Consider the following 15,315-nt stretch of genomic DNA (forward strand, 5'->3'; position numbering starts at 1 on the left):
ATGGGTTGATAAATTTGATTTCCATTGATAATTTTGGTGTGATTTTGTTGTCAGCACATTCAACTATGTAAAGAAAAAAGTATTTAATAAGAATAGTTCATTCATTCAGATCTAGGATGTGTTATTTTAGTGTTCCCTTTATTTTTTTGAGCAGTGTATATATACACTACCGTTCAATAGTTTGGAGTCACTTAGAAAAGTCCTTGTTTTTGAAAGAAAAGCACATTTTCTGTCCATTAAAATAACTTCAACGTGATCAGAAATACAGTGTAGACATTGTTAATTTTGTAAATGACTATTGTAGCTGGAAATGGCTGATTTTAAAGGAATATCTACATAGGTGTACGGAGGCACAATATCAGCAAACATCACTCCTGTCACGAATATCACCGAAGGTGGCTCCCCTTCCCGTTCGGGTGGCGCTCGGCGGTCGTCATCACCGGCCTACTAGCTGCCAACGATCCTTTTTCCTTTTTCGTTTGGTTTTGTCTAATTGTTTTCACCTGTTTCTTGTTTGGTTGTTAGGGTGGTGTTATTTAAGTTCGATTAGCCCGCTTGTGTTTGTGCGGGCTTGTTTTCTGTATTGTGAGAGGTGTTCTTGTTTATTGGGTTTTTCGCTGTCCGGTTTGTTACCAAAGTGTACTTAGGTGGAGTGTATTACGCCTATGTTTGGCGTTACCTTTTGTACCTTTTTTGGTTGGACATTAAAGCGTGTTTTTCCCCGTATCCTTTGCTCTCTGCGCCTGACTCCACACCCAGTCACTCTTTGAACGTTACAACTCCTGTGTTCCAATGGCACATTATGTTAGCTAATCCAAGTTTATCATTTTAAAATGCTAATTGATCATTGGAAAACCCTTTTGCAATTATGTTAGCACAGCAGAAAACTGTTTTTCTGATTAAAGAAGCAATGAAACTGGCCTTCGTTAGACTAGTTGAGTATCTGGAACATGAGCATTTGTGGGTTCAATTACAGTCTCAAAATGGCCAGAAACAAAGACCTTTCTTCTGAAACTCGTCAGTCTATTCTTGTTCTGAGAAATTAAGGCTATTCCATGCGAGAAATTGCCAAGAAACTGAAGATCTCGTACAACACAGTACACTACTCCCTTCACAGAACAGTGCAAACTGGCTCTAACCAGAAAAGAAAGAAGAGTGGGAGGCCCCGGTTGTCACGTTCGCTAGAATAAATGTCGGACCAAGGCGCAGCGGATGTTGAGTTCCACATTATTTATTAGAAAGTGAAACTTAGCAAAGACAAAAACAAATAAACAAACTAACAACGAACCGTGACTACAGAGATGCTACGTGCACTAACTCAAAACAATATCCCATAAACACAGGTGGGAAAAACAGCTACTTAAATTTGATCCCCAATTAGAGACAACGATTACCAGCTGCCTCTAATTGGGAATCATATACAATCACCAACATAGAAAAACAAACCTAGAACCCCACATAGAAATAATAAACTAGACTAACCCCCCAGTCACGCCCCGACCTACTCTACCATAGAAAATAAAGACTCTCTATGGTCAGGACGTGACACCGGTGCACAACTGAGCAAGAGGATAAGTACATTAGTTTGAGAAACAGACGCCTCACAAGTCCTCGACTGGCAGCTTCATTAAATAGTACCTGCAAAATACCAGTCTCAACGTCAACAGAGAAGAGGCGACTCCGGGATGCTGGCCTTCTAGGCAGAGGTCCTCTGAGAGTTCCTCAGTCCAGTGTCTGTGTTATATGCATCTCATCTGGTTTGCGGATAGTCCCACACATTTGTTTTTCAACAGGACAATGACCCAACACACCTCCAGGCTGAGTAAGGGCTATTTGACCAAGGAGTGTGATGGAGTGCTGCTTCAGATGACCTGGCCTCCACAATCACCTGACCTCAACCCAATTGAGATGGTTTGGGATGAGTTGGAATGCAGAGTGAAGGAAAAGCAGCCAACAAGTGCTCAGCCTTTGTGGGAACTCTTTCAAGACTGTTGAAAAAGCCTTCTAGGAGTTGCTGGTTGAGAGAATGCCAAGAGTGTGCAACGCTGTCATCAAGGCTAAGGGTGGCTACTTTGAAGAATCTCAAACATAACATATATTTGGATTTGTGTAACACTTTTTGGTTACTACATGACTCCATATGTTATTTCCTAGTTGTGATGTCTTCACTATTATTCTACAATGTAGAAAATAGTACAAATAAAGAAAAACCCTGGAATGAGTAGGTGTCCAAACTGTTGACTGGTACTTTACTTTGTGTATATAGTGTATGTACCCTACACACCTTGGTCAAAAAATATTTGCCTGTTTTATAGACATTCAAAACGCCTTTGATTCCATATGGCATGATGGTATGTTCTTCAAACTCCTTCAAATAGTGTAGGAGGCAAGGACTATCATATTTTTTTGTGATATACAGTATATAATGAAAACAAATGTTTTGTAAAAGTTGACAACAAAATAACATAGTTCTTTAGTCAGGACAGAGGAATAAAATAAGGTTGGTATATTAGTCCAACCTTTCTCAATATGTACATATATACATTAACGGGCTACCATATTACAGTCTACATCCCTGGGACTCACCCTAGAAGATGACTAAATCAAGTTTATTTTATATGCCGACGACTTAATCTTTTCACCAACAAAACAGGGGCTACAACAAAGCCTTTCCTTGCTAAAACAGTATTGAAAGGACTGGACACTAACCATTAATCAGATCAAGTACAGATCTCAGCCTCAGAGAAACAACCCTGAAACACATCACCAATTATGCTTACCTTGTGGCCATAAAGTCTCTAACAGATAAAGCACACAGAGCACATTTTGCAATTAGAAAGACCATGCATTAATTTAACCCATCAATTAGAATTTGCCTTAAATGATAATGGCGCAGGAAGGGATGGCTGCCGTTTTATGGGCTCTTAACCAACCGTGCTATTTTGTTTTTACGTATTTGTTTTTTCGCATTGTTTAACAAATTTTTAACATAATGTTGCTGCTACCGTCTCTTTTGACTGAAAAGAGCTTCTGGACATCAGAACCACGATTACTCAACTTTTAATTGGACGAAGAATTTTTCGTTAGATCGGGGAGCCTTGTGAGGATCTGCCGACGAGTGGCTAATCTGCCTTTGCCATTGGTACTATCGGCCAACGTACAATCGCTGAATAATAAAGTGGACGAACTAAATGCATGTATATCCTACCAACGCGACATTTAAATGTTATATCTTACGTTTCAACGAGTCGTGGCTGAACAATGACATGAATAACATACAGCTGGTGGGTTATACACTGTATCGGCATAGAACAGCAGTCTCTGGTAAGACCAGGGGTGGCAGTCTATGTATATTTGTAAACAGCTGGTGCACGATATCTAAGGAAGTCTCAAGGTTTTGCTCGCCTGAGGTAGAGTATCTCATGATAAACTGTAGACCACACTATCTACCTAGAGAGTTTATCTGTATTTTTTGTAGCTGTCTATATACCACCACAGACCGATGCTGGTAATAAGACCGCACTCAATGAGATGTATACGGCCATAAGCAAACAGGAAAACGCTCATCTAGAGAAGGCGCTCCTAGTGGCCGGAGACTTTAATGCATTGAAACTTTTTAAATCCGTTTTACCTCATTTCTACCAGCATGTTAAATGTGCAACCAGAGGGAAAAAACTCTAGACCACCTTTTACTCCACACACAGAGACACGTACAAAGCTCTCCCTCGACCTCCATTTGATAAATCTGACCACAATTCCATCCTCCTGATTCCTGCTTACAATCAAAAATTAAAGCAGGAAGCACCAGTGACTCGGTCAATAAAAAAAGTTGGCAGATGAAGCAGATGCTACATGACTGTTTTGCTAGCACAGACTGGAATATGTTCTGGGGTTCTTCCGATGGCATTGAGGAGTACACCACATCAGTCACTGGCTTCATCAATAAGTGCATCGATGACGTTGTCCCCACAGTGACTGTATGTACATACCCCAACCAGAAGCCATGGATTTCAGGCAACATCTGCACTGAGCTAAAGGGTACAGCTATCCCTTTCAAGGAGCGGGACTCTGACCTGGAAGCTTAAGAAATCCAGCTACGCCCTCAGACGAACCGTCAATACAGGACAAAGACCGAATTGTACTACACCGGCTCTGATGCTCATTGGATGTGGCAGGGCTTGCAAACTATTAGACTACAAAGGGAAGCACAGCCGAGAGCTGCCCAGTGACACAAGCCTACCAGAAGAGCAAAACTACTTCTATGCTGAAATTTGCGTGAGAGCATCAGTTGTTCCAGACGACTGTGTGATCACGCTTTCCTCAGCCGATGTGAGTAAGACCTTTTTAAACAGGTCAACATTCACAATGCCGCAGGGCCAGACGGATTACCAGGATGTGTACTCCGAGCATGCGCTGACCTACTGGCAAGTGTCTTCACTGATATTTTCAACCTCTCCCTGTAATACCAACATGTTTCAAGCAGACCACCATAGTCCCTGTGCCCAAGAACACCTAAGGTAACCTGACTAAATGACTACCGACCCGTAGCACTCACGTCTGTAGCCATGAAGTGCTTTGAAAGGCTGGTCTTGGCTTACATCAATACCATTATACCAGAAAGACTAGACCCACTCCAATTTGCATACCGCCCCAACAGATCCACAGATGACGCAATCTCTGTTGCACTCCACACTGCCCTTTCACACCTGGACAAAAGGAACACCTATGTGAGAATGCTATTCATTGACTACAGCTTAGTGTTTGACACCATAGTGCCCTTAAAGCTCATCCCTAAGCTAAGGACCCTGGGACTAAACACCTCCCTCTGCAATTGGACCCTGGACTTCCTGACGGGCTGCCCCCAGGTAGTAAAAGTAGGTAACAACATCCGCCATGCTTATCCTCAACATGGGGCCCCTCGGGTGCGTGCTCAGTCCCTTCCTGTACTACCTGTTCGCTCATGACTGCACGACTCCAACACCATCAAGGTTGCTGATGACACAAGTGGCAGGCCTGATCACCGACAACGATGAGACAGCCTATAGGGAGGAGGTCCGAGACCTGACCGTGTGGTGAAAGGACAACAACCTCTCAACGTGATCTAGACAAAGGAGATGATTGTGGACTACAGGAAAACGAGGACTGAGCACGCCCCCAGTCTCATCGATGCTGTAGTGGAGCAGGTTGAGCTTCAAGTTCCGTGGCATCCACATCACCAACAAGCTAACATGGTCCAAGCACACCAAGACAGTCGTGAAGAGGGCACAACAAAACCTATTCCCCCCCAGGAGACTGAAAAGATTTGGCATGGGTCCTCAGATCCTCAAAAGGTTTTACAGCTGCACCGAGAGCATCCTGACGGGTTGTATCACTGCCTGGTATGGCAACTGCTCGGCATCCGACCACAAGGTAGTGCGTCCGGTCCAGTACTTCACTGGGGCCAAGCTCCCTGCCATCTATACCAGGCGGTGTCAGAGCAAGGCCCTGAAAAATTACGCTGCTGCTACTCTGTTATTATCTATGCATAGTCACTTTTTAATAACTCTACCTACATGTACATATTACCTCAATAACCTCTACTGACCGGTGTCCCCGCACATTGACTCTATACCGGTTGGTACTCCCTGTAAATAGCCTCGCTATTGTTCTTTTACTGCTGCTCTTTTATATGTTACTTTAATTTCTTGTTTTTTTTTAGATATTTTTCTTAAAGTTGCATTGTTGGTTAAGGGCTTGTAAGTAAGCATTTCAATGTACGATCTACACCTGTTATATTCGGCCCATGTGACAAATAACATTTGATTTGAAATTATTTGATTATGTCAGTCCTTCTATAAGCCCGAGCTAAATTTTACACCTGGATTTTGTAAAAATATTTGAGGTGTGCACAGAAATGCCCCAAAGGTAGCCTGTAGAGCAGAACTTGGGAGCTCCCCCTAGCACTCCCAATTGCAAAAAGCCAAATTCTGAACTCACTTAACACACTGGGATCCAGAATATTTTCATCACAAGGCTTTCTTATGCAATCACCACAACCCAGAGAGTGACCCTTTAGAGCAACTGGCCCAAAAACACCAGCTAAATTGTCGTTCGACCACAAATAACAAACACATACACTAATTTTTGGCTAAACAAAATTCTATCTAATTCTAAATAGTTATCAAATTAGCACACCTTAATGTCTTCAAACCAAGGAAGACATTAACAATGTACAGACTAGGTAACCATTGTCTGGCAATAGAAAAACATGGAAGGTCACAGAAGAAAGACTATGTAAGCACTATGGGTCAGGTGAAGTCGAGAATGAGCACCATTTCCTATTCCCCTGCTCAAAATATGAGTCATTCAGAAGTATTTACAGTATCTTCAGAAAGCATTCACACTCCTTGACATGTTCCTCATTTTGTTGTTACAAAGTGGGATTCAAATGGATATCATTGTCATTTTTGTCAATGACCTACACAAAATAGTAGAATGTTAAAGAACACATTCTGACATTTGTAAAAAGAAATATGAAAAAATGTAACACTAGTACAGTATATCTTGATTAGATAATTATTCAACCCCCTGAGTCAATATTAGAATCACCTTTACGAGCAATTACAGCTGTTAGTCTTTCTAGGTAAGTCTCTAAGAGCTTTGCACACCTGAATTGTACAATATTTGGAAGTTTATTATTTTTTACATCCTTCCAGTTCTGTCAGATTGGTTGTTGACATTGCTAGACAGCCATTTTCAAGTCGTGCCGTAGATTTTCAAGCAATTTAAGTCAAAACTGTAACTCAAGAGTCTAGCTAGTTACTTTCCTGCTGAAAGGTACATTTGTCTCCCAGTGTCTGTTGGAAAGCAGACTGAACCAGGTTTTCCTCTAGGGTTTTGCCTGTGCTTAGATCTATTCTATTTATTTTTATACAAAAAAAATATCCCTAGTCCTTGCCGATGACAAGCATACCCATAACATGATGGAGCCACCACCATGCATGAAAAAATGAAGATTGGTACTCCGTGTTGTGTTGGATTTACCCCAAACATAACTCTTTGTATTCAGGACATAATGTTAATTACTTTGCCATTTTTTTTTTGCAGTTTTACATTCGTGCCTTACTGCAAACTAGATGCATGCTTTGAAAAATATTTTATTCTGTACAGGCTTCCTTCTTTTCACTCTGTCATTTAGGTTAGTATTGTGGAGTAACTACAATGTTGTTGATCCTTTCTCAGTTTTCCCCTGTCACAGCCATTCAACTCTAACTGTTTAAATGTCACCATTGGCAACTGAGTTAGGAAGGACGCCTTTATCTTTGTCATGACTGGGTGTATTGATACACCATCTAAAGTGTAATTATTTTATTTTTTACCCATCTACCAATAGGTGCCCTTCTTCGCGAGGCATTGGAAAACCTCCCAGGTCTTTGTGGTTGAAAATGGGTTTGAAATGCACTGCTCAACTGAGGGACCTTACAATTATCTGTATGTGTGGGGTATTGAGATGAGGTAGTCATTCAAAAATCCTGTTAAACACTATTTTACACATGCAACTTATTATGACTTAAGCAAAACAAATGATCCTGAACTTATTTAGGCTTGCCATAACAAAGGGGTAATTCTACTTTGACATGGGGAATTGCGTAGGGCAGTGACACAATCTCCATTTAATCTATTTTAAATTTAAATTCAGTCTGTAACACAAAACAAATGTGGGCAAATTGAAGGGGTGTGAATACTTTCTGAAGGCACTGAATCTCCCAAAAATCCGTAACTGCAGGATTTCTTGAACTGCGTGTTGAGAGAATTTAGCATTTTTTTGTTGAGAAAACGTAGACACAGATCTTGCTGCAGATTATGTCCTGGCCTGTCATAATATAAGAGAGATGATAGCTCCCGTCATGTCATTCACATGAGCCCTTGTAGATATAATTTCTTAGCTGTTGCTGTTTGTTTTTCTTTATTGGGGGCTACTTTGACATTCATGGTACATTTGAGGTGCGAAGCAAGAAGTTCACCCAAGCCCTCTCTCAGCTCGTGACTGTGAATTGGAAAGTTTATGTACATATTATGTACAAATGTATTTCGTCCTGATACCTCTACTTCCACTGTTCAATGAGAATACATTTTTAGCTAGCTAGACTGCTATACTTCATTAAAAGTAACACTGACGGTATCACAATGAGACAAAAAGGGTTTTCTACAAATTCATTGCGTCTTTATAAACAACATCATCATTTCAAGCCACTGTGATGTACTTTTGACTAAATCTTCATCAGCGTCATTTGAGAATATGTTAAGTAGAACTGTCAGTCAGCATAGAACTTTCAGCAATGCAGTGACATGGCGTGAAGAGGAACCCATGAATACAGTAGATGTTTCTTTGTATGTCTAGCTGGCTGGATGGCTGGCTGGAGACGGGATAAGAGAGAGGAGTTGCTGCAAGTGGTTTCAAGAGCCAACCATCACACCAGGGAGCTCAGCCACAACCCAGAGAGTGGGAGGGGGGTTGATGAAAGAGGTTGGCAGGTGGAAAGGGATGGCTGTTGGTAAGAGGGATTGGCAGTTGGAGAGGGAGATATACGGAGAAGCATACAGGCAGGCAGGCTGCCTAAATATAAAAGAGGGAGAAAATAAAATGTAGATATCCTCTTATGTAGATGTGGTTGGGTGAGAGGATGGGACTCACTCCTCTACTCACTTGAATCTGACGTCTGAATCTGGACGTAAACAAATGTACTGGGAAAGATGCCAAGGGAGGAAGGACAGCAAAATACAGACCGCAGAACACTGTCTATGTTCTGGTGCTGTCAACAAAAAAAACATTACACTGTAGGCTATACAATGTGCCATTGTGAAAATTAACACACATTGAAAACACAAAGTCACCAGAGCTCTGTTCGTATGCATCTTTCAACAGTAGTCATTATAATAGAGTAGAGTCACCATAGAGTCGTCTGTTCTCCACTGCTTTTTGCATATGGAAAGGTATAGATTATGGGTGGAATTTCAAGGCTGAATTCATTATTTAGCAAAATGGGTGGTGCAACAAAAACACGGCGGGGGGCGAGGCGGCGCATGAGAGAATAGGAAGAGACTTGTGTTAACTGAGATTATGCTCAGTGGCTAATATATAATGCGCAAATTTCACTGTCTCCCGCTTTCATGTAGTGTATGAATACGCAATGTGTTTAACTAGGACTTTCCGCGTGTTAACACGCAGATAAACAAACACGACGCCACATGAATACTCAATCAGTGCTTTTGAGAAAGGTCCTAATGCTAAAGAAAGTAGGAGGTTTTGGGAGTGCTTTGAGTTATTAAACACTTTTTGGCATCCCCCAAGGCTCAGCCTTCTCCCCTTTCTCAATTCAATTCGCATGTACTGTATGTACAGTAGACATTGATCAGAATCTCAATATTATATATCATACTATTTTTCACAAGGCTAGCTTTCATTGTACACAGACAGTTCATGAGATGCATACAGTTTGGAAAAGCAGAATTTGGGTTGTTGGACTGATTTGTCTCTGAATGGGTGTCTCGGGTACATTGTGGAAGGTCCCATAGCTCCTCTCAGACTGTAGTAAGTCTAGGAGGAGGAACACACATGGCTGTAAGTGTGTGTTTTTGGCAGTGTGTGTGGATTCAAGGAGCTGGCCCGAGCCAGAACTGAAATGGAGGTCAGACATTTTCATTTTGTGTGGATACCACTCTCAAACGGTCTGCAGCTGTGCACATTGTGTGTGTCGGTTTGAGAGAGAGTTGTGTGTATATTTTTCTATCTATCTCTATAAAACAGTTGTTTTGAAAACTACTTCATTTTATCACATAACTAATCAAGTTAGCAAGCATGGCGTTTTCTTTTGACTGTGCACAGGTTGCACAAGCCAGCAATGATCATTGTGATGATGTTTTATCTGGAGGCTTTGTGTGCAACCCGCATCCCTTCTACTTTTTAGTTTTGGAAGGCAGGAACACATTGAACAGTAACTTTTTATTTATTTTAATTTTATTTATTTTATTTTTTACATTTTACCCCCTTTTCTCCCCAATTTCGTAGTATCCAATTGTTAGTAGTTACTATCTTGTCTCATCGCTACAACGCCCATACGGGCTCGGGAGAGACGAAGGTTGAAATGCCATGCGTCCTCCGAAACACAACCCAACCAAGCCGCACTGCTTCTTAACACAGCCGGAAGCCAGCCGCACCAATGTGTCGGAGGAGACACCGTGCACCTGGCGACCTGGTTAGCGTGCACTGTGCCCGGCCCGCCACAGGAGTCGCTAGTGCGCGATGAGACAAGGATATCCCTACCGGCTAAATTTTGATTATAATGAAATGAAGTTGGATTGATAGAGGAGGGAGCATACTGAATTAATGCACAAGGTAAGGGACAGAATTTGCCCTGGATCTTCTAACAGAAACATGTTTGTTCTGGTGTGCATGCATTATAAATTAGCAGTGTGGCAGTTTCCCCCAAAGTTTGGTGTATCTAACTGGCTATAATAGCAGCCAAGGACATTCGCTAATGTATTTGTTTGTGCTCTGATTACACACAGATGACTTCAGCCATATGATACACTTTCCATGCTGTAGGTATATTTTGCTATCTAGCTATCTTTCTTTTGATTCGCATCCAACTGGTGTTAGCTAGCTAGCTACAGCTGCTAGCTTTCTACAAGTTAGTTGCTACTGTTGCACAGCAATCGAGTTGCACCTGGTTTTAGAACTCTGAGATTCGGCTGAAAATATGTTAGCATTGTCAGAAATGCTACAAAAAGGTAGCACATCGTTGGTTTTTATTGGGCAGAAATGTGCACATGAGAGCAGTGAATTGTGACTATAATTCAAATGTATTCAGTCCAAATGGCTCTAAGTCTAATGGTCACCCTATAGACGCTGCAGCCTCATTTTAATCTGACGACATTGAGCTACATTTGGGCAAAAAAGATTCTGACAACCCTAATGCTAACGAACCTGTCATTAATCCAGAAAGATCATCACGAGATGCGGGGCGTGTGTTGTGTACCTAAAATCATGTTTATTTGCAAATGTTCATAGACATTGCTGTCATATTGGCTTAGATATGATGGTAGGGAGATTTGAATTGAACATTGACCTTCAACCAATGCATACTGTAGTCGCGCCAACGGCATGCACGCTCACACACATACGCACGCACGCACTGTTCCCACCCCTACCATAGATGCACGCACGCACGCACGCACGCACGCACGCACGCACGCACGCACGCACGCACGCACACACACACACACACACACACACTCATTTGTGTTATGGTGCCTGTTTCTTAATGGAGGTCTTGGCTCCTGACTTGTGCATCAACCTTTGGCATGGTACGCCACACAAGTACCCCTCAGAGGTTATGGGGGTCTACAAGGACCCCAGGGGGTCTCCCAGTGTTTTAAACCCAGATGAACACTTTTTTAAATGTATTTATTTATTTTAAGAGGTAAATTGACTGAACACTCATTTACAGCAATGACCTGGATACACGGGAGAGGAGGGGGGATGAATGAGTAAATTTGGAAGCTGGGGATGATTGGGGCAGGCAAGGAGAGGCAGGGCCCCTGTTGTGTGTGTGTGTGTGTGGTGGGCGACAATCCACTGAACCTCCACAGATCAAAGTGATCAGGGACTGATTCAAGCTCCTTTTACTCTTTAGGGTTTATTATGAGTTGTAAGGAAATGATTGACTCATGGTCCCTATGCTCACGGTCGATGATGCTGCACACGCGCGCGCGCACACACACACACACACACACACACACACAGTGGCGTCATGCCCTTAGGGGGTACAAAGGCACCTGGCCCCTCAAATGTCTTATTTTTGTTAATGTTAAATTAATTAATAAAACATTTTATAATTATTTATAAAGATATCTGTCAGCTGTATTTTGTGGAGGGGGCACACGAGATACTCTAGTGCATACAATATCGTCAGTGGAGGAGGAGAGAGAGTGTAGGGTGACACACACACACACACACACACACACACAGAGCATTTGATATTAGCTGCTAATGATGGGCAGGAGGTAGTATGTTTTAATGAATTTAATCAAGCTATGTAGCCTATTGATATTTTTTATTATTGTTGTTTCTCTGTAAACTAGCCACCTAGCAATTTTATGAAGTTGGCCTTTGCTAACCAGTTAGATTGGTTCCCAATCTACCAACCAACTAGCTATCAAGCTATTAATCAAGTTAAAGTAGGTTGCCTAACTATCTTAGCTGGCATGCTTGCTGGCAGGTTGTTATACTTCGGAAAAGCAAGCCATTACTAAATGTACTAAATAAGACTCACATTCCTTTTAATATTTTACCCAGATTTGAGCAGAGATGGATATTTAGGTTCCTTAAAAAATAACCATCAGTCAGGGGTATACAGACAGTTCAAGAGGTGTGTCGGGAAGCCCTGAAGCCCAAGGCCAAACAATAAAAAGTAGATTGAACGACGTATCTTATTTGAATTAAGTTTTTCAAACGATATACTAACTTTTTTTATTTTGTCTAATTAGGCATCATTTGTTATGCAGCTTGTCAGACCATGGACTAGTTGCTACAGCACTGATTCCATCCATTGATATGATTATTCATTGACAGTTCTTTCATAGCCTTAATTTAATGTAGTTTCTATTTTAAAGGACTTCAAATGTATTAACAGATGTTTTATGTAGGCAACACACAGGCTACTGTAAAATGTGTTTCTGTTTTTCTTAGAATAGAAACACCGTAACATAAATAAATATGTTTTATTTAAACATCGTAAATAGGAAAGGCCAGTATCAGCTTCTTTTCATAAATAAATGGGAATAAATCTCAAACTGCAGCGGTCAAATTATCGGCAATCAGAAGTTAGTGCCAACAAGCTTCACATGTGCATTGAATGTGGGAAATGTGCTTTACGAATTGAACCATTGTTATTATAAAGACAGAAAAATAGACATGTAAAAGCTTAATTTCATGTGACGATGAAAGACCAGGTGATTTAAACCAGGTGATGTCACCGCATGTGTGGGAGGTGGAACTAAAGTGTTAACCTCTCTGGGATCGTTCGGGACGCTAGCGTCCCACCTTGCCAACAGCCAGTGAAATTGCAAGGCGCCAAATTCAAACAACATAAATCTCATAATTAAAATTCCTCAAACATACAAGTATTTTACACCATTTTAAAGATACACTTCTCGTTAATCCAACCACAGTGTCCGATTTCAAAACGGCTTTACGGCTAAAGCACAACATATCATTATGTTAGGACAGCGCCTAGTCACAGAAAGCATACAGCCATTTTCCAACCAAAGAGAGGTGTCACAAAAAGCAGAAATATAGATAAAATGAATCACTAACCTTTGAAGATCTTCATCAGATGACACTCCCAGGACTCAATGTTACACAATACATGTATGTTTTGTTCGATCAAGTTCATATTTACATCCAAAAACCTCAGTTTACATTGGCTCCATGTTCAGAAATGCCTCCAAAACATCTGGAGAAATTGCAGAGAGCCACATCAAATAACAGAAATACTCATCATAAACTTTGATGAAAGATACATGTTTTACATAGAATTAAAGATAAACTTGTTTTTAATGCAACCGCTGTGTCAGATTTCAAAAAAGCTTTACGGCAAAAGCACAATATTTACCCGCCAAATTGTGGAGTCAACAAAAGTCAGAAAAAGCATTATAAATCTTCACTTACCTTTGCTGATCTTTGTCGGAATGCACTCCCAGGACACCCACTTCCACAAGAAATGTTCGTTTTGTTCGATTACGTCCATATTTATGTCCAAATACCTCCGTTTTGTTCGCGCGTTTAGTTCACTATTCCAAAGGCACAATGCGCGAGCGCAAAATCCAGACGAAAAGTCAAGAGTTCCATTACAGTTTGTAGAAACATGTCAAACGATGTTTACAATCAATCCTTAGGGTCTTTTTATAATAAAACTTCAATAATATTCCAACCGGACAATAGTGTATTCATTACAGAGGAAAAAGCAACCGCGTAAACGTAGTTCGGAAAGCAAATGCTGTCCTTACCAAATGTGTAATTTGATAGTTTTTTTTTTTTTTAAATACACACAAAAATGTAAGTATTTAATCAGTTGTCTCCCTCAAATGAAGGTTGCTGATTACATCATTTTTGTAAGAGGGATGATATCTGATTTTCATTGGTCCTCAACTCGTGGCTCAGACACTTCTTTCAGGATAAATGTAGTTAGTAATGAGTTAGCCTGTCCTGGAGCAGGTTACTTCTGAATGATTCCTTGCCATAGAAATGTACCTGGCTAAAAGGTGAGCCACTTGCATGGTACCGGTTAAACCAAAGTTACCTCACTAAGTCCATTGTACAGGGCTCAGGACGAAGCCCCCTCTTTTGACGCTGCCTATAGCACTGTGCTCCCAGTTCACCCCCAACAGGTTGACCACTGTGTCTGTGAATGCATCGACACGCACACACCCACCCACTCCTGAAAGTGGGCACTGGTACATCATCCCTTATTAACTTCCATGAACCTGCTGTGTGTGTGTATTGCACCTGGAACTGAAGCCAGTCAGTGGGCATGCCTGGTCTGTGGGTGTTCTTCCACCAGTACAGTTTTTCCTGCTCATTGATCGCCATGAGAATGTTTTGGAACACATTATACACAGCCTTCACACTGGGAGAAAAAAGGACAGAGGGAGAAAAGGGGGAGAGAGAAATAAATGGGAGAGAGAGAGGGGCAATGAAAGAAATGATCAGTGAGAAATTGGATAAAGAATGACCATCCACACACCCGCCTAGTAAGAGTCAGGCTACACCTGTAGTCAATCTCACATTATTGGTGACGTCCATTGCATTTAATTGCTGATCCTCTTCCGTTCCTCCTGTGATAGTTCAAAGAGAGACTCAATCTCCTCCATGTAGTGAGGGTTGTAGATGGTCACCTCTTCCAGAACCTTCTCAATGCCGGCTTACACCTGGGGGTGTCGCATTGGTGAGAGATGTACACATTATTACATTTACCCACGTACATAAAGACAGGTTTCCAGTGGAACGTAATGTTATTACAATATTGAAAATGTTTTTTATTCTGTACTTACTTGATTGGGGTTGTACTGTATTTTCAAATGTGTTGGTAGATCACAGGTGGGTATCCTTGATCTAGAAAATGTCATATCAGGTATAGTATGACTGCCAGAAACAAATAAAGCTTTCGAAATGATAGACATTTATTCATAGAACTGGATTGTTTCAAATACTAACGTTAATTAGCTAGCTAGTTGTTCTATTCATCAAGGCCTTTTTAAAATAGGAAGTCAACT

Source organism: Salvelinus namaycush, chromosome 19, assembly GCF_016432855.1.
Source record: "Salvelinus namaycush isolate Seneca chromosome 19, SaNama_1.0, whole genome shotgun sequence".
Classification (NCBI taxonomy): domain Eukaryota; kingdom Metazoa; phylum Chordata; class Actinopteri; order Salmoniformes; family Salmonidae; genus Salvelinus; species Salvelinus namaycush.